Source organism: Vombatus ursinus, unplaced genomic scaffold (assembly GCF_900497805.2).
Source record: "Vombatus ursinus unplaced genomic scaffold, bare-nosed wombat genome assembly UNPS02014848.1, whole genome shotgun sequence".
NCBI lineage: Eukaryota > Metazoa > Chordata > Mammalia > Diprotodontia > Vombatidae > Vombatus > Vombatus ursinus.
In genome coordinates this window covers 3932052-3954071 of record NW_020954626.1, presented here as the reverse complement: position 1 = coordinate 3954071, position 22020 = coordinate 3932052, and the positions used below count along the sequence as shown (strand labels likewise).

Sequence of the window (22020 nt, the reverse complement as noted above, 5' to 3'; positions counted from 1 at the left end):
CATAGACTCAGGATGGAAGATAATTGCCTAAGTCACAAACCTATTTATGCAGCTTCAAACGAGTGAAAAATGTATCTTGTTTTCTTTTCAAAGAACAGTTTCCAAGAAATTCTCAAAAAGATATCCTTTCATTAATCTCAGAGTTTCAGACAGGAACATCTCAGATATATTTGTTCTGTCTTTCACAGGATCATAGTTTGAGGGGAGGACAAGATCTCAGAAGCCATCTAGTTCAGGCCTGAATTTGGATTCAGTTTAGATTCCAAGGGCCGCTCTTGAGGACCTAGAGGGCCACATGTGGCCTCAAGGCCGCAGTTTCTCCACCCCTAATCTAATTGAATCTCCTTATTTTATAGATGGAGAAAGTGAGGCCCATGGAGATGTTCCATTATGGGAAAAGGTGAGCTTTCCAACTGCCCACCTATGCCAGTGAATCATATTGAGTTAAAGTCTAAGTTCCAGCACCCACCTGTTAAGGGACTCTAAGATTGGATCTGCATGAATGACTACAGAAAAATAAAACATTATTGAGAAATTCCATTTGGAACAGGAAAACATTTTCCTATCACAGATCCAACAATTTAGAAACAGAAGCTTCAATATAGATACTTCCTCAATGTCATACAGTTAGAAAATCAGGATTTGAACCCAGGTCCTCTGACATCAAAACAAATGCTCTTTACAATATACTATGCTACCTCTATAACCATTCAACTTCTACTCTAATGCCCCATCCTGGAGCGGAGGTAATCTTTGTTTGCAAAGGAGTCCATACTCAAGCAGATCTTTAAAGATTTCAGTCATGGGCCTGGGAAAGGAATATGTGTTTAATGACTAAGGACTAGCCAAGCTAAATTCAAAGAGGTTCATCACTACAAAGTTGGACAACAGCTGATGGTGGGTTTTTTAATTTGTTTATTTGCTTTCTTCATTTTTTAAAAAAATTGATTTCTTTTTAGTTTTCAATATTCACTTCCAAAAGATTTAGAGGTTTAAATTTTCTCCCCCCTTCCCAAGAGAGTGTGCAATTTGTTATAGGCTCTACTTATACATTCATATTAAACATATTTTCACATTAGTCATGATGTAAAGAAGAATTAGAAGTAATGGGAAGACACACGAGAAAGATGGTTGTTTGTTTTTTTACCCCAGCAACTCATAAAAATTATCTACTATAGTGGAGACGACAGGTGAGGGGAGAGCTGTTGTGACACAGTGGATAGAACGATGGGCCTAGAGTCAAGAAGACTCATCTTCCTGAGTTCAAATCTGGCCTTAGACATTAGCTGTATGACCCAGGGCAAGTCACTCAACACTGCTTGCCTCAGTTTCTTCAACTGTAAAATGAACTGGAGAAGGAAATGGCAAAGCATTCTAGCATTTTTCCAAGAAAACCTCAAATGGGGTCATGAAGAGTCAGAAATGACTGAACAACAACAAAACCGTGGTAAGAAGGTGTTGTGATCCGGAAATATATAGGAAGTATCCACAATGATGAAATTACTGATTTTTTGAATTATTGAAGTTATTATAAATATGTATTAAAATAACTCTTGAATTCAATTATATCTCTAGGAACAACTAATTCATACAACATTCTATTTTTTTTAAAGTGCTGAAGCAAAAAATAATGATTGTTTTGTAAGACTGAAGTTTGTACTGTCTGGATGTCATAGCCACATTCCAATTAGAGTAATTACATTCCATCTAGCTATAAACACCTGTGTCTCTGTCAGTGAGACCAATAGGGGGGAAAACATGCTATGTCTTAGACTTCTGAAAAGAGTTACTTAGGTTCAATAAAATACATGAGCTATACTCTTACAGATGTTGTCTTGTTTTTTTTTTTTTTTTACTTTTTTCAATTAATTTATTTTGATTTATCCACAATCACTTCCATAAGCTTTTGAGTTTCAAATTCCCCACCTCCCTTCCCAAGACATAAATGTTGTCTTTTTAAAGAATATTCCATAGTCCAATCATGTGGGTCATTCATACTTTGGAGTGTGTAATAAGAACTCCAATTTATACAGTACTTTAAGGTTTGCCAAGCACTTTTTCACTCTGTGAAGTAGGGGAATGAAAGTAGTATTTCTACGATTATTACTACTATTATTACCCTTTTGACAGATGAGGAAACTGAGGCTCTGGGAATTTTATAGATTTAGAGTTGAAGGGACCTTAGAGATCATCCAGTCCAATCTGCCTCTCCCCTGGATTTTACAGATGAGGAAAATGGAAGCGCAGAGAAGCTATTTGGTTTGGGATTACACATGCCTAATAAGGAATTCTAAACCATGTCTCCCAACTCCAAATCTTGTACTCTATCCACTTCACCATGCTATCAATGGAATGGTTCTGTGGAAATTTCAAAATCCATATGCATTTGAAATTCATTTATGTGACTTGTTATGATATGACATGTAAGTATATAAAGAGAAGTTTCATTTTTTCTGAAATATGTTTAAAAGCAGAAACCCAGGAAGACCTGGATTTGAATGTCACCTAAGACAGTTAGCTGTGTGACTCTGGGCAAGCAGCTCCCTGGAGCTTGTTTTCCTCATCTGTAAAATGAGTGGTTGAATTTGACTTCTAAAGTCCTCTTCCAGTTCTAACTACGATAATATGAACCCTTTGACCATGCTCATGAAATAAAGAAAAATAAAAAATGCCCCATGATGAAGTATATTTTCACATTGCTACAAATATGCTTTGTAGGTAAATAAATAGTATGAGCAAAGTAATGAATGAATACATATCTAACATAAGTCAAATGCTTAAAAATCTGTACAACTGAGAGTACATTTGAATAGATGGTGGCCCATTATTTGAATCCTTTGGAATGGAACATGTTCTTTTCATACAGCTCACCTGTGAGAAATGATAGGGTGCAGTCACAGAAATTCTTTCAAACATCCCTCAAACACCAAAGAACCTATTAAGTTGTATCTCTGGTGAACTTTTGCAGGTGCATTTGAAAGTTTTGAACCCAAATTGAGGTTATTTACATGGAAGTAAACAGATCACTTAGAGTCAACTAAAAGGTGGGCCGATGGATCTATGTATGTGCTCAATCAACTCAAATAACTGGAGACTCAGTAGTTCTATATGTATTGTACCATCAGCCTGTTTACCTTAGTTGTCATTGTACAAATGCGAAAAGACAATAAATGATACCAGGCACTTTATACTTTTCAAAGCACTTATGCATGCTTTATCTCATTTGAGCTTCTCATAACCTTGGGCAGGTATTATTTTCATTTTGCAGATGAGGAAATGAATGGCTCCAAGGTCCTTATAGCTGGTTAACAGTTGAGGCAGGAATGTAATTCAGGTCTCCTAACTCCTAATCCAGAAGTGATACCACCAGTTCTAAATGCCATTGTCCTGGATACACTTTACATTTGGAAAAACAGCTACATCATGGTCTAGATCAGTGGTTCTCAAACTTTTTGGTGTCAGGATCCCTTTACATTCAGCTATCAAGGACTCCAAAGAGCTTTTGTTTATGTGGGTTACAGCTATTAATATTTATTGTATTAAAAATTAAAATGTCTTAGTATTATTATGAAAATAATTTTGACCTCAAAGACCTCATGAAAGGGTCATGCAGGGGTTGAGGCCCTCGAGGAGCCAGTTCAGTTCTGGTCTAGTTCTATGGTTAACTAAATGTGTTACTTAGATAAGTCACCACCACTCTGGCCTTCGTTTCCTCATCTGTAAAGTATAAAATTTAAATAGGACTTTTTTCCTATGGACTTCTCCAGTTATAAAATTCTACAAATTCCCATGTTACTTTTCCGTGATTTTGAAAATAGTCGGTGAAACCCTGAACCCTGAAAGAAAAAGATAAATTGTTGTGCACTTTTGTTGTTATTCAGTTGCATCTGACTCTTTGTGACCCCATGGACTTATATGAGGGATTTCCTTGGCAAAGACACTGGAGTGGTTTGCCATTTTCTTCTCCAGCGTATCCTCATTTTACAGATGAGGAACTGAGGCAAATAGGGGTTAAGTGACTTGCCCAGGGTCACCTAACTACTAAGTGTCTGGGGTCACATTTGAACTCAGATCTTACTGACTCGAGGTCTGGTGCTCTATGCATTGCATTACCTAGGTATCCCTATTATATACCTTAGTGAGTCCTTATTAAGTGATCAAGAGAAGCAAATACTTCTGGGACAGGTAGTACTTTGATTTAAAGTCATACTGAATTGTAAATAACAGATAATAATAGTTGGTGTATATTTAATTTAAGGTTTTATTTAATTACATAATTAATTTAATTTAATATTTAATTAAGGTTTAATTTAAGGTTTGCAAAGCATTGTACATACATTTCATTCTTATAACAACCCTATGAAGTACATAGTGAACTTAGGACTCATGGTGTTTTTTAACCTGTTTTTGAAAATATTTTGATAACAGTATTTCAATATTGTTGGTTTTCTTTATAATCGTATTTTATTTTATGCATTTAAATTATTTTGAGAAGGGGGACTGTAGGCTTCACCAGACTGCTGGAAGGGTCCATGCCTTTAAAAAAGGCTTAAGAATTTCTGTACCATAGGTATCACAAAACACCTTTACAGATAAGGAAACAGAAGTAAATGCAGGTTAAGTGAATTGTTCATGGCCACATAGCTAGTAATTGTCAGAGATGGGCCTGGAACCAGGTCTGTCAAGACTTTATATCCAGTACTTTTTCTACTATGCTCCATTGCCTCTGATATCAAAATCGTTCCATAGAGAGAGTTTTAGGATTATCTTCCAAGGTCAGACTAAGAATACTCTAGCTGTACAAGAAGATGTGCAGAGACAACACATGATAGTTAAAAAGTACAAAGAAAGGGGTACCTGGGATGAGAGCTGAAGACAAATTTAAACTACTTCACAATTTTGCCCAGTGCCAGAGCTGTCTCTCCTCTTCATGTTTTTTTTTATCATGTTTTTTCAAGCTTTAAAAAATTTTTTTGCAGTAATAAATATTTTTAATTGATCTCCGTCCCTTTTTATCTCTACCTCCTAGCTTCTCTAGCTTCCTTCAAGTTTCAGCTAGAGAACTACCTACTTGAAAAAGTCATTCCCAGTTTTCCTTAATTTTAGTCCTTCCCCTCTGAGATTACTCTCAATTTATCTGGTATATAGTTTGTTTACACACAGTTATTTTCAAGTTGTCTCCTCCATTTGACTGTAAGCTCTTTGAGAGCAGAGACTATGTTTTCCCCCTTTCTTTGTGTCCTCATCACTCAACACAGTGTCTGGCACATAATTCAGTTCAGTCACTTTTCAGTTGTGTCCAACTCTCTGTGACCCCATTGAGATTTTCTAGGCAAAGATCGTGAAGTGGTTTGCCATTTCCTTCTTCTGCTCATTTTACAGATAAGGAAATGTAGTCAAACATGCTTAAGTGACTTGCCCCGGGTCACACAGCTAGAGTCTGAGGCTGGATTTGAACTTGGGAAGATGAGTCTTCCTGATTCCAAGCCTAGTGCTCCATCCACTGTGCCATTTAGCTGCCCTGGCACATGATAAACTCTTAATAAATGCTAGTTAAGTGATTGAGTGACTACCCTCTCCCACATTAAGCAAATTTTAAAAAGCAAACAAATCCCTTAATACATATTATCACAGTGTAGCAAAAACAATTCTTGTATTAGCCATGTCTGAAAACATATATCTTTTTGCATTTTAAGTTCATCATCTCTGTTAGATGAGTGTCATGTTTCATCTTCATTCTTTTGGATTCGTGGTTCATCATTGTATTGATCAGTGTTTAAAGACTTTGAAAGTTGTTTTTCTCTATAATGTTAAAATGCTTTCCTAGTTCTGTTCACTTCACTCTGCAACATAAAACATAAAGATTTTCCCAGTTTCCTCTAAAATTGTCCATCTCATCACTTTACACAATAATATTCCATTACATTCACATATTACAATTTGTTTAGCCATTCCCCAATAGGACACCCCTTTAGTTTCCAATTATTGGCTAATATGAATAAAGCTGCTATAAATAGTTGTGTTTAGATAGATCTTTTTCCTTTCTTTGGGGTATAGACCTAGTAGTGGTATAGTGAGGTCAAAGTGCATGCACACACATACATATACACATACACACATACATACATACATGTATATACATGTACATAGACAAACTTTGCCTTTTGTAGGCAAAGTTCTAAATTGCTTTCCAGAATGGTTGAACCAATTCATAGCTCTACTAGTGTACCTGCTTTCCCACAGCCCTGCCAACATTTGTTATTTTCCTCTTTGAGCATCTAGGTATGAGGGGAAAACTCAAAGTTGCTTTAATTTGCGTTTCTACAATTTTTAATGAATGAGATGTGATTGCATTTTTTCTATGTGATTATTGATAAGTACTTGTCAAAAATCTTCATGATTTTTAAGTGGAATCAGAATGATGACAAGAGTTTTCATTCTGCTAGCTAAACAAAAGTTTCCCTTTGAGAGACAGCTTTGTTTTCTTGATATAGAGATGGGGAGAGAAAAGGTTCTTCTTCAGGGTTCTGCTTTGACCTTTGTGGATGGTTCTCACAAATCAAGAGCCTTCTTGAGGTTTCATCAGAACTTGTTGAATGAATGACCCAGTTTGTACAGTGCCCTCAGCCTGTCTCTCTTGATCACTTGAAAATGGCAGCCTAAGCCTTTTCTCTAATTGTGAAATAAAGGGCTTCTTAGGACAGTGATTGGCACATAGGTGCTTAATTAATGTTTGTTGACCTGAAGTCCAGACAGCAGCAAGGCAGATGGAGGAGATGCTTTAAACTGAAGTAGTTCTTAACTTGGGATCCACAAACTTAATATTTTGATGACTTTATTTTTGTATACTTGGTTTTTTTCACAATCCTGCATATTTTATTTTCTGTATCTACGAACATTATTGTGAAAAGGGGGTCCAGAATTTTCAGCAGAGTACCAAAGGGGTCCACAGCACAGCAATAGTAAAGAACTCCTATTTTAGGGGCAGGCTTTCCACTGTCACTACCAGCCTGTCCTAGCCCACCATGGTTCAGAACTGCTACTTATGATTTACCAGCTTCAGCCTCCCAGTTAACTGACATTACCAGTGTACACCACCATGTCTAGCTCAAGGACTTTCAAAACATCTAATTCCAATTTGCCTTCTTTGCACAGTGAATTTAAGTGAAAGAAATGATAAGCTGATAATTGGCACAAAGCCACTGCTGTCTGTGACACGTGGAGCTGACAGAAGGTGACAGGCATATCTGGTTGGGCTGGCCTTGCTGTTTTCACGTCTAGGAAAGCTGCCCTTCATATGTAAGTTGGCCACAGCTAGGTGCAGATGTCCTACCGCTAGCTGTAATTTCACTGCTTTAAAATGAGACAGTTTTCAGTTTGAATCTTTGCCTCAGGTGTCTATTATGGGAGTCTCTACACAGGACTAAACTTATTCTTAGACATGATTTCACAGCACCACTGAATTTTAGAATTGGAAGGGACCTCAGCCACCATCCATTCTAAACCATGACTCCCCAAAAGAATACTCACTATAGCATATCCTATAAATAATCATTTAACTTGTGCTTGGAGCCTCCAATAAGTGAGGAACAGTCTACCTCCAGAGGCAACCCATTTCATTTTTGGATAGCTCTTTGCTAGGAAGTTTTTATCAAACCTGAATAAGTACTGACTCCTTCCCAACTTCAACCATAATCTTTTCTTTCCCACTGGTTGATGCCTGAAATTCAACTGTCTCCCTATCCCTTACCTTAAGACTTTGCTACTCTGGGAATGAAAGGAGTTGAACTAAATAATCTCTCAGGTCCTTTCAACCTTTGAGGCCCTATGATCCTGGAAGTAAGCATTTTGGGTTGATAGTCATTCACACCATAGTCTGAATGAAGGGTCAGAGAACAGATAGAGGAGAAAAGAGCAAGAAGTTGCCATATCCATCCCTGAATGGTGAAAATCCAAAATTATAGAATATTCTGTCTGGAAAGAACATTGCAGTCCATTTACACCAACCCCCTCATTTTATGGATGAAAAAACTGAGGCCCAGAAGGGTGACAGTAAGGTTGAAGTGGGGAGTGGGATCAAAATAAGATAACCTCGCTTATTTCAGTTTTGGCTTAAACTAGATGGCTCTGACATTAGAAATATAAAGCTCCTAATAGCCCTGAAGGTTACTGGATTAAATAGATTATCTCCTCCCACTCACTATAAAGTCAGTTTCAGATGCAAAATTTATATGTGGATGTTTCCTTAAAAGACCAAAAAAAAAAAAGGTGTTACTTTATATTTAAGTCTGATACATATGAGCAGAGATGCTAAGACCTCAAATAAGGGTTGTTTTTCTTCAGAGGAGTTACTTTTGCAAACACTAATTTCAGTGACCCTACCATTGATGCAAATACACTTGGAGTTTCTTTCTTACTATTATTTTCAGGACATAAGGGCTGGAAGAATCTTAGAACTCAGCTAGTCCATTTAGTTATTTTATAGAGAAACTAAAGCTGATAGAGGTTAAATGATTTATCAGATGTAAACAGGTAGCAAATGAAAGCCAGAATTCTAACTCAGAAAATTTAACTCCAAAGATAGTCATCTTTTGCCTTCACTGACCCGGAAAATAATACAGTTTCGGGGGAACACAGAACATGCCCCCGAGAAGCAGAGTAGTGTCAGACAGTGGTGGAACGGTAGATTGGCTCCAGGTTGTGGAGGGTCTCAAAATTTTACACTAAGGAATTTGAACCCTAGTCAATGGGCAATGTAAAGCTACTGAGGGGTACTGAAGAGAGAGATGAGACTAGATCAGCACACAGGAAGATTCTCTGAGCAGGACTGGGAAAAAATAGATTGAAAAAGCAGAGAGATTGGAAGCAAGGCAAGGAGGAACCTAGGTAAGCTACTTTATTCACCAGTCTTGGCTGTGAATGACTTTTGGCTATTTCTTCAGACATAATCTACCGAAAGATGAAGACTCGTCCACATTAAGGAGATATATCAATCAATTAGCAATTAGGTGGTACAGTGGATAGAGCACAATTGGGCAGTTAGGTGGTGCAGTGGATAGAGCACAATTTCTGCCTTTGTAAAATGAGGGGTTGGATTAGGTGTCCTCTAAGGTCCCTTCAGACTCTAAATCTATTACCCTATGAACTTAAGCATGGTTATAGGGAGTAGTGAGTCTCCACACAGATGAAATTACAGGTCTTGATCAAAACAAAACAAAAATATATACATATATATGTCTTTGTATATACGTGTGTATTTGTGTATGTATGTGTGTATGTTATATGTTTTAGATATATTCACACATTACATATTTAAAATTTTAATATAGTTTAAAATATTTTATTTGTATAAATTTAATATAAAAATATAAATATATTTAATGTAGTTTTATTTTGTATTTTAGATATACACACACACATATACATACATACATCTATATGTACCACCTACAGCACTACCGCTATACAGCTATAATTACATTCTACAGAAATGTTTGGGCTTTTTTCCCCCACTTTCCCTCTCACACTTATTCATCAACCTTCTGTCCCTTAGGATAGTTAACTTGCCATCACTCTTTTCCTTTTTTAGAGCCAGAAATATGTGACACATCTTAAACCAGTAGAACATTAATAGTTTACAAAGTAATTTCCTTGAAACCATACTGCAAGGTGGGTCATGCAAGCATTTTCCTTTATTTTTGAAATTCTGAACTTAATGACCATCAACAAGAACATAAATTCAAATAAACAAATTTTTAAAGTGTAATTTTAGTGAAAATTTCCTGTTTGCTTCTGTACCTCCCTTCATTCTTTTCTCTATTTTTTTTTCAGATTTATTATTATTATTTTTTTTAAATCTGGACCCGTGATTGGTACATGGACTATCCAATGAAGAAGCATTTACTACCAACATGGGTTAGATACAGTTCTGCAACCTATACTTTGAATGTTGCCTGGGGCAACCTCATTGAGAGGTTAATTGACTTGCCTGGATCTATATTGAGAAAATATCTCACAATCTGCACTTGAACCCAGATCTCTCTAGATTCCCTATCAGAGCAAGGAAGGGAGGGGCAGTGCATGGAGAGTTGCCTTCTGTAGCAATAAAACCCGGGTTCAAGTGCTGCCTTTACTACCTATTGATGACTTTGCTATAGGTTGTATGTCCCAAGGTATGTGACTTTACCTCTCAGTTCTCTAGGCAACTTTCTAAGTCTGCAAGTTACAAAGAGGATGCCAACTTGCATAGGTAGAGGCAGTTCTCCCTTCCAGGAATTCCTTATGTCAGTGAAATCACAGGTCCTGGTGATATTCTATTTTTATCTCCATGTTACAGATGAGAAACTGAGTTTCAGAAAGGTTAAGTGCTCTATATACAAACCATGAAACTATAGCTAACATTTATATAGTGCTTACTATGTGCCAGGCTCTGTGCTAAGTGCTTTACAATAATTATCTCATTTGATCCTCACAAAAACCCTGGGAGATAGGTGCTATTATTATTCCCATTTTAGAAATGAGGAAACTGAGGCAAACAGAGGTGAAGTGACTTGTCCAGGATCACACAGCTAGTATCTGAGGCAGGTTTTGAACTCAGGTCTTCCTAACTCCAGGTCCAGAGCTCTATCCAATGGGCTACCAGCTGCCTGTATAGTAACTGTCACAGCAAAAATGAAGATCCAAGTCACCTCATTCCAAATCCACTATCCATCCTACACTATGATACCAGTCCTGGAAGTGATCTTGACTACTTTTGTGCTGTTGGACGGGTTGCTCGATCTCTCTGGGCTCGTTTCTTCATTTGTAAAAATGAGGTGTTTGGACGCTAGATAATCTCTAAAGTTTCCTCCAGGTCTTAATCCAATGAGCCAAGCTTGATAATAAGCCAGAAAGGATAGAGGTAGCATATTTTCAAAGAAGCACATTTAAAAAAAAAATTAGATTTGGTGTCCTAGTGGCTGAAGAGGAAGCAACCAGAGGGATGGGGTGGAGTTAGATTCTAGACTGGGGCAGGGATTGGGAGGCGGGGGAAAGAGTTGCACAATTTCTGTGGTTGGTGTGGCAACTCCCTCCCCTGAATAATTTATAGTCTTTGAGAGTTGCCTGAGGGTACTAGGAGGTTAAGCTGTTTGCCTAAAGTGATAGCTAGTATAAAGTTCAACGGCAGGACCTGAACGCAACGCCAGATTTCCTAACTCTAAACCCAATCCTTGCTCCATTACACCATACTCTCAAATAATTTTATTTTTATTTTATTGTTATTATTTTAGGGGGTGGCGGCAATGAGGGTTAAGTGACTTGCCCAGGGTCACACAGCTAGTAATTGTCTGAGGTCGGACTTTGAACTCAAATCCAGCTAAGGAAGATCCACAATAACTTCGCTTTCAAGTCAGACTCTGCATCCCAGGCCAACACACGTGCAGAGAGGCTTATCTGCCCAAGCCCAGTTAATCTATTTCCCTTCTGACTCCTCCCTCCACGAGCCTCCTCCCACAGACACCCTGCTCAGTCTAAGTACGTCTCATCCCCGTTGCAGCTGGGAACCTCGTGGGGCTGGCAGCCTCTTTATTCTTTTTTCTTAAGCTTTGGCTTTCTTCCCTTGCCAAGCAGAGCTTCATTATCAACAGCACCCCATTACCAGGTAAGTAAAAGGCTTCAGAGGGCTTGAAAGAGACGCTAGAGGAATTGGAGTCAAGGTGGAGTCAGATAAGGGGTTTTATCTTCAATAGTTGAGTTCTTCGAGTGAATGAATGGGGGCTGACTTGCTGTGGTCCGCGGCTGTTTTAATCGTAGCTATTGTGTACCCCTGAAGTCTTTTGGGCGTCTGTGGACCCTAAGTTAAGAAGCTGGGAAGATTTCTGTATCTTTTAGATTATATGCTCAGGCGTGCTAACAATCACCTGTTGCATTTGAACCAGTAGCTTGGGCGATATGGGGAAGAGCAGAAAAGGCTTGGGTACAATAAAGCAAGCTGGTTAACATGCTCATTTCTGATTCTCTTAGCTGAACTGAATTTCGTGTGCAGAATGTGTTACTGCTTTGCATTTTAGCAAGAGGTGGAAAGAACTAACGATAGCCATGTCCCATATTTGTGGAAAAACAGGTTTAGGAAGTGCAATTCGAAATTATTTGTCTAATTGATTGCTTAATAGGCAAGTGTGATGACTGTCATCTGTGATTGATCCCTCACGTGGAAATGTGAGGGTGGCCAGCATGTGTCGGAAGAGGCGATTGACCAAAGGATTGGGTGAAATCCCTTATTCAGATGTCGGGTGCCAAAGTTTCGGAGGCAAGCTGGTGGAGTGAATAGAAGGCTGAACTTAGTGTCCGGGATACCTGGTGTGAAGTCCAGCCTCGGGAACATTCTAGGATCATAGATAAATCACTTAATCTCTGAGTGCCTCATACAGCTTTCTAAATTAGAGATGAGTTGTTAATCTGCATTGCTGTAGGATATTTACATGATGGGGAATTTGTACGCTGATGAAAAGTCCTCATCCTGAATGACATCAAAAACGGTGGGTCATCTAGAAATGGGTTTAGCTTTTCATTCCAAAGTATGAAAATCATTCATTGATCTCCTGACCAATGTAGGCCTGTATTTGGAGTCAAAAGACCTTCGGGCTCTGCCCCTTACTGCCCCTGTGACCTGTAGTAAATCACTTAACTTCTTTGGGGGACAAAATTCTTATCTGTAAAGTGAGGGGGTTGACTAGATGACATCTAAAATCCCTTCTAATTCTAAAGCCTAATGACCTTATGGCTAAATGGTTTTGCTGCAAGGGGTAGGGGTGGAAATAAGCATTTATATAGCACCTACAGTGCCAATCACTGTGCTAAGTGCTTTACAAATATTTTCTTATTTGATCTCCCAACTTGGTGAAGTAGGTGCTATTATTCTGCTTTTATAGTTGAGGAAACTGAGGCAAACCAGTTAAGTGACTTGCCCAGGATCACACAGTGTCTGAGGCTAGATTTGAGCTCAGATCTTCCTGACTATAGGTCCAGTGCTCAAACTGCCTAAACCTTGGCAGTTGTAGTTTTCAGGTGGGTTCTGGACCAGTTAAATACAAAAGTAAAATCATAAAAGAGAACTATTATGGGGGAAATGTACCATACTCATTTACAGTCTAAATTTGAAAATTTTAGATATAGAAAAGACTTTAGAAATCACCTGGTTAACTTCTTTTTTTAAATGCTTTTTTTTTATTTTGGAAAACTGAAACTTGGAGGAACTAAAAGGGTCTTATTATCTGTTAATGAGAAATTGATTCCCAGTGAGTAATAATACTTAAGTCAGAGAGAAGAAGTCCTATCTGTGATTCATCTTCCTGAGTTCATATTTGGCCTCAAGTACTTATTAGCTGTGTGACCCTGGGCGAGTCACTTAACCCTGTTTGCCTCAGCTTCCTCATCTATAAAATGAGCTGGAGAAGGAAATAGCAAACCACTCCAGTATCTTTGCCAAGAAAACCCCAAATGGGGTCATGAAGAGTCAGACATGACTGAACAACAACAACAGTGATTCATACAACATGTGGGGAATACCCAGTATGTTAACTTCAGTTCCCTGTATTGACAATTCATCTGTAATTTAGTCTTAGAGAATTGCCTGGGGACCCTCAGGGGTTAAGTGACTTATGCAGAGTCACCTAGAATGAGTGGCAGAGCTAGAATCCAGCTTTTCTTGACTCCCAAATGGAGCTGTCTTCTCTACCCTATACTTTCTCTAGAGAATTTAGTGCCTTTATTTCTCAGGAAGGTAGCAGGAGAAAAGAAAACACGCTACGATGACGGATTCTAGTCCCAGGCTGCATCCAGAACAAGTCACCACCTCTCTAAACATCAAGTTTCTACACTGCAAAGCCTTGGACTTGATTATCTCTAAGATCCCTTCTAGTTCTAATAAATAATCTATGATTCCTTCCATCTTGCATTTGCCCTCCCTCATCCCAGTGACAGCTGGAGGGGTAGGGAAGGGCTTAGCAGTCTCCTTCCAATTGTTGGGTACAATTGTCTCCTTCATGAGTATAGCCCATACTCATGAAGGCAATCACTATCCATTCTTCAGGATTAGAGAGACTACATTACTTGCAATTGATCTCCATGTGCAGTGTTGGCATTTTTTAACACAGTGATCTCACATTCCTCATTCTGGACGAAGGAAGTCTGTCAAAGGAGAGGTGCCTCCCTGGCACATGAGCCTGAGAAGCAGCTGTTGGCATGGTTACTTATCTGTGGGGCCTAATCTGACTCATGGACCAGAGATTGTTGACCACTGGGCTAAGGTTCCAAATTAAGCAAACAAACAATCCTTCTGATAAGACTTAAAGAGAAAATAAGCACTGACTTTGGCTATTGACTAATTTATAGATTCTTGATTTCAGGTTGTATTCTTGTATGTGTAAGTACCTTTAAAAAAAAAATGAGACCTATGGAAACCAGTATCCCAGAGTAATGGCAGATTCCTTAAGGTATAGCTCTATTGGGGAAAAAATCCATTTAATAACTATTTAATAGTAGTTATATATAATATATAAACATATATTATATATATTATATAAATATTTAATAACTATTAAAATATTTAAAATGGTTACATAATGAGTTAACTCATCATTTGGATGATATTGTTCTGACTTTTGGGGGGGGGGGGCAATTGGGATTAAGTGACTTCCCCAGGGTCACACAGCTAGTATGTGTCAAGTGTTTGGTCTGAGGACAGATTTGAACTTAGGTCCTCCTGACTTCAGACTTGGTGCTCTATCCACTGTGCCACCTAGCTGCTCCAACATTTTTTTTTTGAAAGTTTGAAGGTGCAACATTGGAAAGAGTGCTAGGATTGGAGTCCAAGGACCTTGGTACAAGTCCCAGGTCTGCCATTTTAGTTCCCATGTGGCCCTAGGCAGAGCAGTTCACCAGGCTTTGATTCCCCAGTTTCTTCATCTGTAAATTAGGGAGTTGGACTAGATAATCTCAAAGGCAGGGGGTCCTTAGCCTTTTTTTGTGTCTTGAAGTCTGATGAAGTCTACAGAAGAACCCTTCTTGAAATAATGTTTGTAAATGCTTAAAATACAGTGCGTAGGATTATAAAGGAAACTGATTATTTAAATATACTTATAAATATTTTTTAAAACCAAATTTATGGACCCTGAGTTAAGAATCTGTTCTGAGTCTCTTCTAATTCTTAAATTATGATCCTTTGTAGAGTCTGAACAAAACCCTTAAATTATCATTGGTAGGGAATTTTCAGCGATACTGTCCTTACATTCCTATACAGCTTTTCAAATGTCTGTGTCCAAAGTAACTTCATGTACATAATGTATGCACTTTTCCTCCTATAAATCTTTTTTTTTTTGTGGGGAGAGGCAATTGGAGTTGGGTGACTTGCCCAGGGTCACACAGCTAGTCTGTATCTGAGGTCAAGTTTGAACTCAGGTCCTCCTGATTTCCAGGGCTGGTGCTGTATCCACTGCACCACCTAGCTGTCCTCCCATAAGTTCCATGGAGTAGTTGTTAAACATTTATTAAGCACTTACAGTGTCCCATGCACTTTGCTAAGCCCCGAGGTTACAAAAAGAAGGAAAAATTTGCAATCATATTTGCAGGATCTGAAAACTAAGAAACAAATCACCTAAAGGGCTTGACCAAGGTCACATAACTACATAAATTTCATTTTAAGTAATCTCCTGGGAATGAGATTTCTTTAAGAAATCAGCCTTGTTTAAAAAAAAGGAAAAAAAGGGGCTAGCCAAATTAGGCATAATGGTAGATCATGCAAAACAACCCCGTGTATCACACAGCTCCAGAGTAATGTTCCTGCCAAGCCACACAGGTTCTATTTGACCACAGGATCCACATTTGGCAAAAATGCAGAGAGAGCCATGTCCCTAACTCTCTTCCTGCACTTTTACCTCCTAGGTGACTATGTGACCTTCCCCCCCAGTGTCTTTCCAATTCTCTGTCCCTGCCCCCTCTCAAAGAGAAACTGATCTTGGCCTATTTATACTCTGATTAGTTTAAGGTTTGATGAGTAATACTTACCACACATTTACATTTTAAGCTTTTATTCTCTAATTGTGGAATAATCAGGTTAAAATGAAATTGCAACACTTCTTCCCGTATATATAAAACCGTGGTAGGTCAAGGGGAGAGGGAGAGGTCACTGAGGGCTGGTTTTGGACTAGGGAAGACCTAAGTTCAGGCCAGCTAGGTGCAGTGGATAGAGTGCCAGGCGAGGAATCAGGAGAACTCATTTTGAGTTCAAATCTGGTCTCTGACTAGTTGTATGACTCTGGGAAAGTCACTTAACCCTGTTTGCCTCAGTTTCCTCATCTGTAAAATGAGCTGGAGAAGGAAATGGCAAACCACTCCTGTATCTTTGCCAAGAAAACTCCAAATGGGGTCATATAGAGGCGATTACAACCGAACAACAGGAAGTTCAAGTTTCTGACCAATACTAGCTATGGGACAGGTCTGGTGACCTCTCAGAGCTCCAGGCAAATTCTCTGAGGACTTTGTTACTGTTGATCTGCAGAGGAGGGATCTCCCTGTTCTGAGAAGTGTCCAAACTGAGAGTTCCCTGTCCTGATGAAATCATAGGTCTAGGGGGTCCCCTCCCTCAAAATCTAGAAAATGGGGGTATTGGGAAGGAGAGGACTGAAACTGAACTCCTCCCTCTCCCCTTTCCTCCAAGGTGGGGGGAGGTCTAGCCTTTCCTGGTCCTGGATTTGGAGTCAGAGGAGCCGTATTTAAATCCTGCTTCTGCTACTTAGTACCTGTGTGACCATTTCACCTCCCTGGGCCTCAGTTTCCTTATTTACCAAACAGATGGCCTTGGAAGTTGCTTCCAGGTCCAAATCAGTATTTCTATGACTTGGAACTATGATTTGCAGGTGTGTTCTGGTGGGCATGACTGCCAACCAAAGACAAGGCTACTTTTAGGATGTTAACGTGCCCAGGAATGGGCAAATATGTAAATAATGTATACTTTGCATTTCTCTAAATATATTTTTGAAGTATATTTTTAAAACTACAGATTAATTCTATGAGAGAGATTTTCTTTTAAATGTTCTTTGGGTTGGCCTTGTCATGCCCCTAGCAAAGGGAAGCAGTAAATCCAATATTACACTATGTCATCTCACTGTCAATAATTGTCTTTGGGAATTATAAGAATCCTGACCTGCAGCATTTTTACTAGACATTACTTCCTTAATTGTGCTCTAGTAAACATGGAGGAGGAACATCGGGGGGGGGGGGGGGGGGAATGGTAGGCTGTGATGTGAGTCTGTCATTCCAGGAGCTTTGTTATTGTCTTGCACAGCGAGAGAGTTCTGGAAATGAATTCACCTCTCTACTCCCTGCAAACCTATTTTGTGCATGCTCGTGCTGCTGTGTGCTTTAGTTGTTTAAAAAAAAAAAGACTCGGCATTTCTATATTAAATGCAGTTCTGGAGATTTGTAACATAAAATAGCTCTGGTAGTTTGGCATAGAGCAACTCATCAGTTAACCAGTCTCGCTATCTTTGTGGCGAAAGTCCCAGATACCAGAATAAGTGCTTAACCCTTTCACCAACCCTGACTTTCAAACTAAGCCTTCAGTTAATTGCATGTTAACAATGCTTCACCCATCAATATCCCAGCCAGTGAGAATAAATCAGAGTATCAGAGAATGTTTGAGCAGAAAAGAATGTAACTTCCTCATTTTACATAAAGAAACTAAGACCTAGGAAAGGTGAAATGATTTGCCCCGGGTTTACACAGCTATTTAATAACAGAGCTAAGACAAGAATTTATCTCTCCTGGCTCCCTTCTTTTCCAGCCTCCCTCCCCATGTTCTTTTCAGTGCCATCTTTCTGATAATATGGATATATTTCGATATCTTTTGTGTCTAGTTCCTAGGGAACATAATCAGTTTGTGGTAGAATATTATAAATTTCTGTGAATTTTTAAGCGTTATTATTTTCTCAAAAATAAAATGTTTCAGTAAAGAGGAAGAGGTGTTCAGTGACCACCAAATTTTTGTCTTTAATATTTTCTTTAGTTTTGGAAATATTACCCCAGAGTTCAGAGAGCTGACAAGTAATTGTCCTAGATCTCTCTTCCCTCCCATCCCCTCCACCCCTTTTCTCTTCCTTTTCATAGCCAAACTACTGGAAAAAAGTTGTCAATCTTTGTTGCTTCCCTATCCTCAGTCACTTTTCAGTTCCTTGAAATACGACCCCCACTGAAATTGCACACTCTTCATGTTAGCAACAATCTCTTAATTAGACTGGGAGGCCTATGAAGACTTTACTATTCCTTAGATTCTGTGATTTTAAAGCTATCTAGTCTAACACTAAGACTAGGTGACACAGTGGATAGAGTATCTGGTGTGTAGTTAGAAAGACCTTCCTGAGTTCAAATCTGGCCTCAGATACTCACTAGCTGTGTGACCCTGGACAAGTCTTTTAACCCTGTGTGCCTCAGTTTCCTCATCTGTAAAATGAGGCGGAAAAGGAAATGGCCAACCACTCCAGTCTTTGTCAAGAAAACCCCAAATGGGGTCACAAAGAGTAGGACACAGCTGAAAAAACAATTCTCATTTACCCTTTCTCCTTGGATACTCCTCTCTTCCCTGGCCTTTTGTACATTGCTTTCTTCTGGTTCTCCTCCCAACTGTCTGATAGTTCCATTTCAGTCTCCTTTGCTCATCCACGTCCTGCCCCCTTTATATGAGGGGTAGACCAGAGCTATGTCCTAGGCCAAAACAAAGTGTTCTGTGAAGTCTGGACTCAGTAAGAGGGCCACACTTGAGGACCTAGAGGGCCACATGTGGCTTCGAGGCCAAAGGTTCCCCACCCCTGTACCTAGGCCCTCTTTTCCATCATTATACCTTGGTGATTATCTCTTAGTGATTTCATCAGTTCAGTTATCATCTCTTTGCAAATGACTCTTGAATTTATCTATCTGACCTTGATATCATAATAACTGTAGTCTATTGTTGCCAGTTATCTATTGATATCCCCCCCTGGATTTCCCATAGATACCTCAAATTCAGTATATCTCTGATGGAACTTTTTATCCCTAAAATCTACCCTTTTTTCTAACTTCACCATCTCTGTCATGGCCACCACCCTTTTTACAGACCCCCAGGTTTGTAACGTTGGGTCTTACTTAACTCTTTGTTCTCCCTCAGCTCCTATATCCAATTAGTTGTCAAGTTTTATCAGTTCTACTTTCATGATATCTCTCCCATCCATCCTATTTTCTTCACCCACATAGGCCTTTATCACTTTGGACCTGACTATTGCAGTAGCCTCCTAATTGGATTCACAGAATCCTAAGCTCTTCCCTCTCCAATCCATTCTCCACATACAGCAACCAAATTGATATTCCTAAAGCCCAGGCCTGACTATGTCACTTCTTTAATCAATGAGCCCCTGGGTGTTCTTATTGCCTTTAGGATTAAATGCAAAATCCTTTGCCTCTTTCTAGAAAGAGAGCTGTTACCAGAGGCTGGAGACCTGGATTCTCATTGCTGTTCTATTAACTACTCACTATCTGACACATCACTTTTAGGTTTACAAAATGCTTTGTATACATTATCTTAATTGAATCATCTGTCAGTCCTGTGCTGTATCACAAGTACATTGATGGTCAATGTGTTTATTTATTTTGTTTGTTTTATTTGTCATAAGGGAAGGATTTTTTTTTTTTGGTGAGTATGTGTATATGGGGGGAGAATCATTAGGATGTGACAATGATATATATATATGCATGTATATATATATTTTTTAAAATGTCAATAAAATATGCACCATCAACTCAGCTCTGTGAAGTCTCCCTTCAGATCCATGCAAACCAGGCCAGGGGTTGAGCTCCTCTCTTAGCAGTCATTTAGGCGATAGAGTGGATAGAACGCTAGGCTTGAAATCAGTAAGACCTGGGTTCAAATTTGGCCTCAGACACTTACTAACCTTAGGCATTTAGGTCTCTTAACCTCTTATGCCTCGGTTTCTTAATCTATAAAATGGAGGTAATATGTACCTCCTGTTGTGGTTTGAGAGGTTGAGACCCCTCAAAGACTGGAGTATAGGATGGGGTCATCTGGAATGAATTCACAGACTCAAGCATTGTTTAAGTCAAGTTGGCAAAAAGTTTATTGTTACACTTTTCAGCAGGCAAGGATTCTTAAGGAACCTGCGACCTTAGAGGGTTACAGTTAAAGTTTATATAGGATAAAATACAATAAAATATGTGCCAAATATGCTAACTAGGTGCTAACTAGGTGATTTAGGGCAGGATCAGGGAGTGGTTAAGGAGTGGTCAGTTCTCCAAGGAACTTGCGCTTTTTGTATCTACTGCTTAGGTGTTTTACCCAGAGTTCACTGGGAAAAGCCCACAAGGGGGCCCACATGGAGATGTGGTTTTAGGCCTGCTACATCACTAAGTTAACTAGAGGTCAGAGGTAACTGAGAGTTGCCCAGTCTACCACCAGTCGATGTCTTGTTTGACAAGATAGATGTAGGGAGTATACATATGTCTTAGGTCTAGAATACAGATAATAAGGAGTCCAGGATGTAGATAATGAGGTAGGGTGGGAGTATAGATAGTCCAGTGGGTAAGAATATCTTTATGACCCAGTGCAAAGCCAGTTCAAACTAATAATTTCTTCAGGTGCTGTTTGCAGCTGCACCGGGGAGAGAGATAAGGGTCTTGCTGGGGCCCACTCATGAGTAATTGCTAGGCACAGTGTCCTCGGGCTGGGGAGAAACTGCCAGAGATAGTGTTTCTGAGGCTAAGGAAAAACATGGTCATGAAAATGAGGTCCCAGTACAACTACCCAAGCACCCCATCACTCCCAGGGTGGTTGTGAGAATCAAATGAGGTGATATTTGTAAAGTGCATAGCACATAGTAGGCACTATTATAAGTGCTATTATTGTTATTATTATCTTCTTCAAAACAAAACAAAACATGGTAATAACTATAGGGGTGGGGATCTCCTGTAGTGTAGTTAGTATCAGCTCAGGAATCCCTGGACTCCCAAGGTAGCTTCTCCTGAAAAGTCCATCTCTCAGTATCAGTATTTGGTCATCTATGTTCAGGATAAGAAACACAAAGCAGAAGGGGCAGCCTTCGACCTTAGCTCAAGCTCACCTAGCTGAACCTCTTCTCTAGTTGCCAAAGTAGGGCCCGTCATAGGAAGCCCCAAGGCCAGAGAGATAGCTACAAGCTTCTGGAGACTGGAAGGGAGAGCCCAGAGGGTGCAGCCATGCCCAAGTAAGCATGTTTTCCTGGCCCAGTGGCCTGTTGTCTCTGAAGCAGACTCCTCTCTCTACTACTGTCATAGTGGCCAAGAGATTGGCCTATCACGCTAGACCGATGAATCTTTGTACCGAGACACATATATCTCCACAAGTTGCCAGGAGAGCTTAAGCATGCCAGCATGCTTAAAGGAGTGTACTCTAGGCAGAGCCAATAGGGGCAGAGGGGGAGGGTTCCCCTAATTATACCCATTACAAATATCTCACGGGTATCAATACAGCATTTGTGCTATCCATCTTTTATACTTCATTCTTGATCCATAACTGTCCCACCTCCTTTTCTAATTATATACTTCCTTGATGATGTTTTTTTATGCCAAGACTTGTTGGTAATATGATACAACCTACTTATACCTACCATGCTTCCTTATTCTTGATTTTTTTACAGATTACAAAATTACAAGATTATAAAATCTTGATTTTTCAGAGATAAGTATTCCCTGATTTGTATCGATATAGTATTACTTGGAAAATTCTGGTATTAAAGAGATGAGTTTTTGTGTCATGGGAGCAGCTTGTGAAAGTGCTATATAATTTTTCAAGAGCAATCCAATCCACTTTTCTCTTTTTCAATTCTGCACCAAGGTCATGAAGTGGTTAACCTTGAAAACTGGGAAATGGATTAAAAAAAAAAAGATATTGAGTCTGATTACCACCATGTCTTGGATTTGTTTAATTATTGTAAATAGTTGCCGTAATGAGGAAACTAAAAG

General features: G+C 39.2%; 1 protein-coding gene across 1 annotated transcript in view; it reads left to right on the top strand.

Moving 5' to 3' along the window:
- The first annotated feature begins 11557 nt into the window (after positions 1–11557).
- Positions 11558–22020, top strand: part of FAM214A (family with sequence similarity 214 member A) — a 132798-nt gene continuing 122335 nt past the window's right edge. Inside the window, exon 1 of the mRNA XM_027840779.1 lies at positions 11558–11641. The gene's annotated coding sequence lies outside the window, so the exon portion shown is untranslated. The remainder of the gene's footprint in view (positions 11642–22020) is intronic.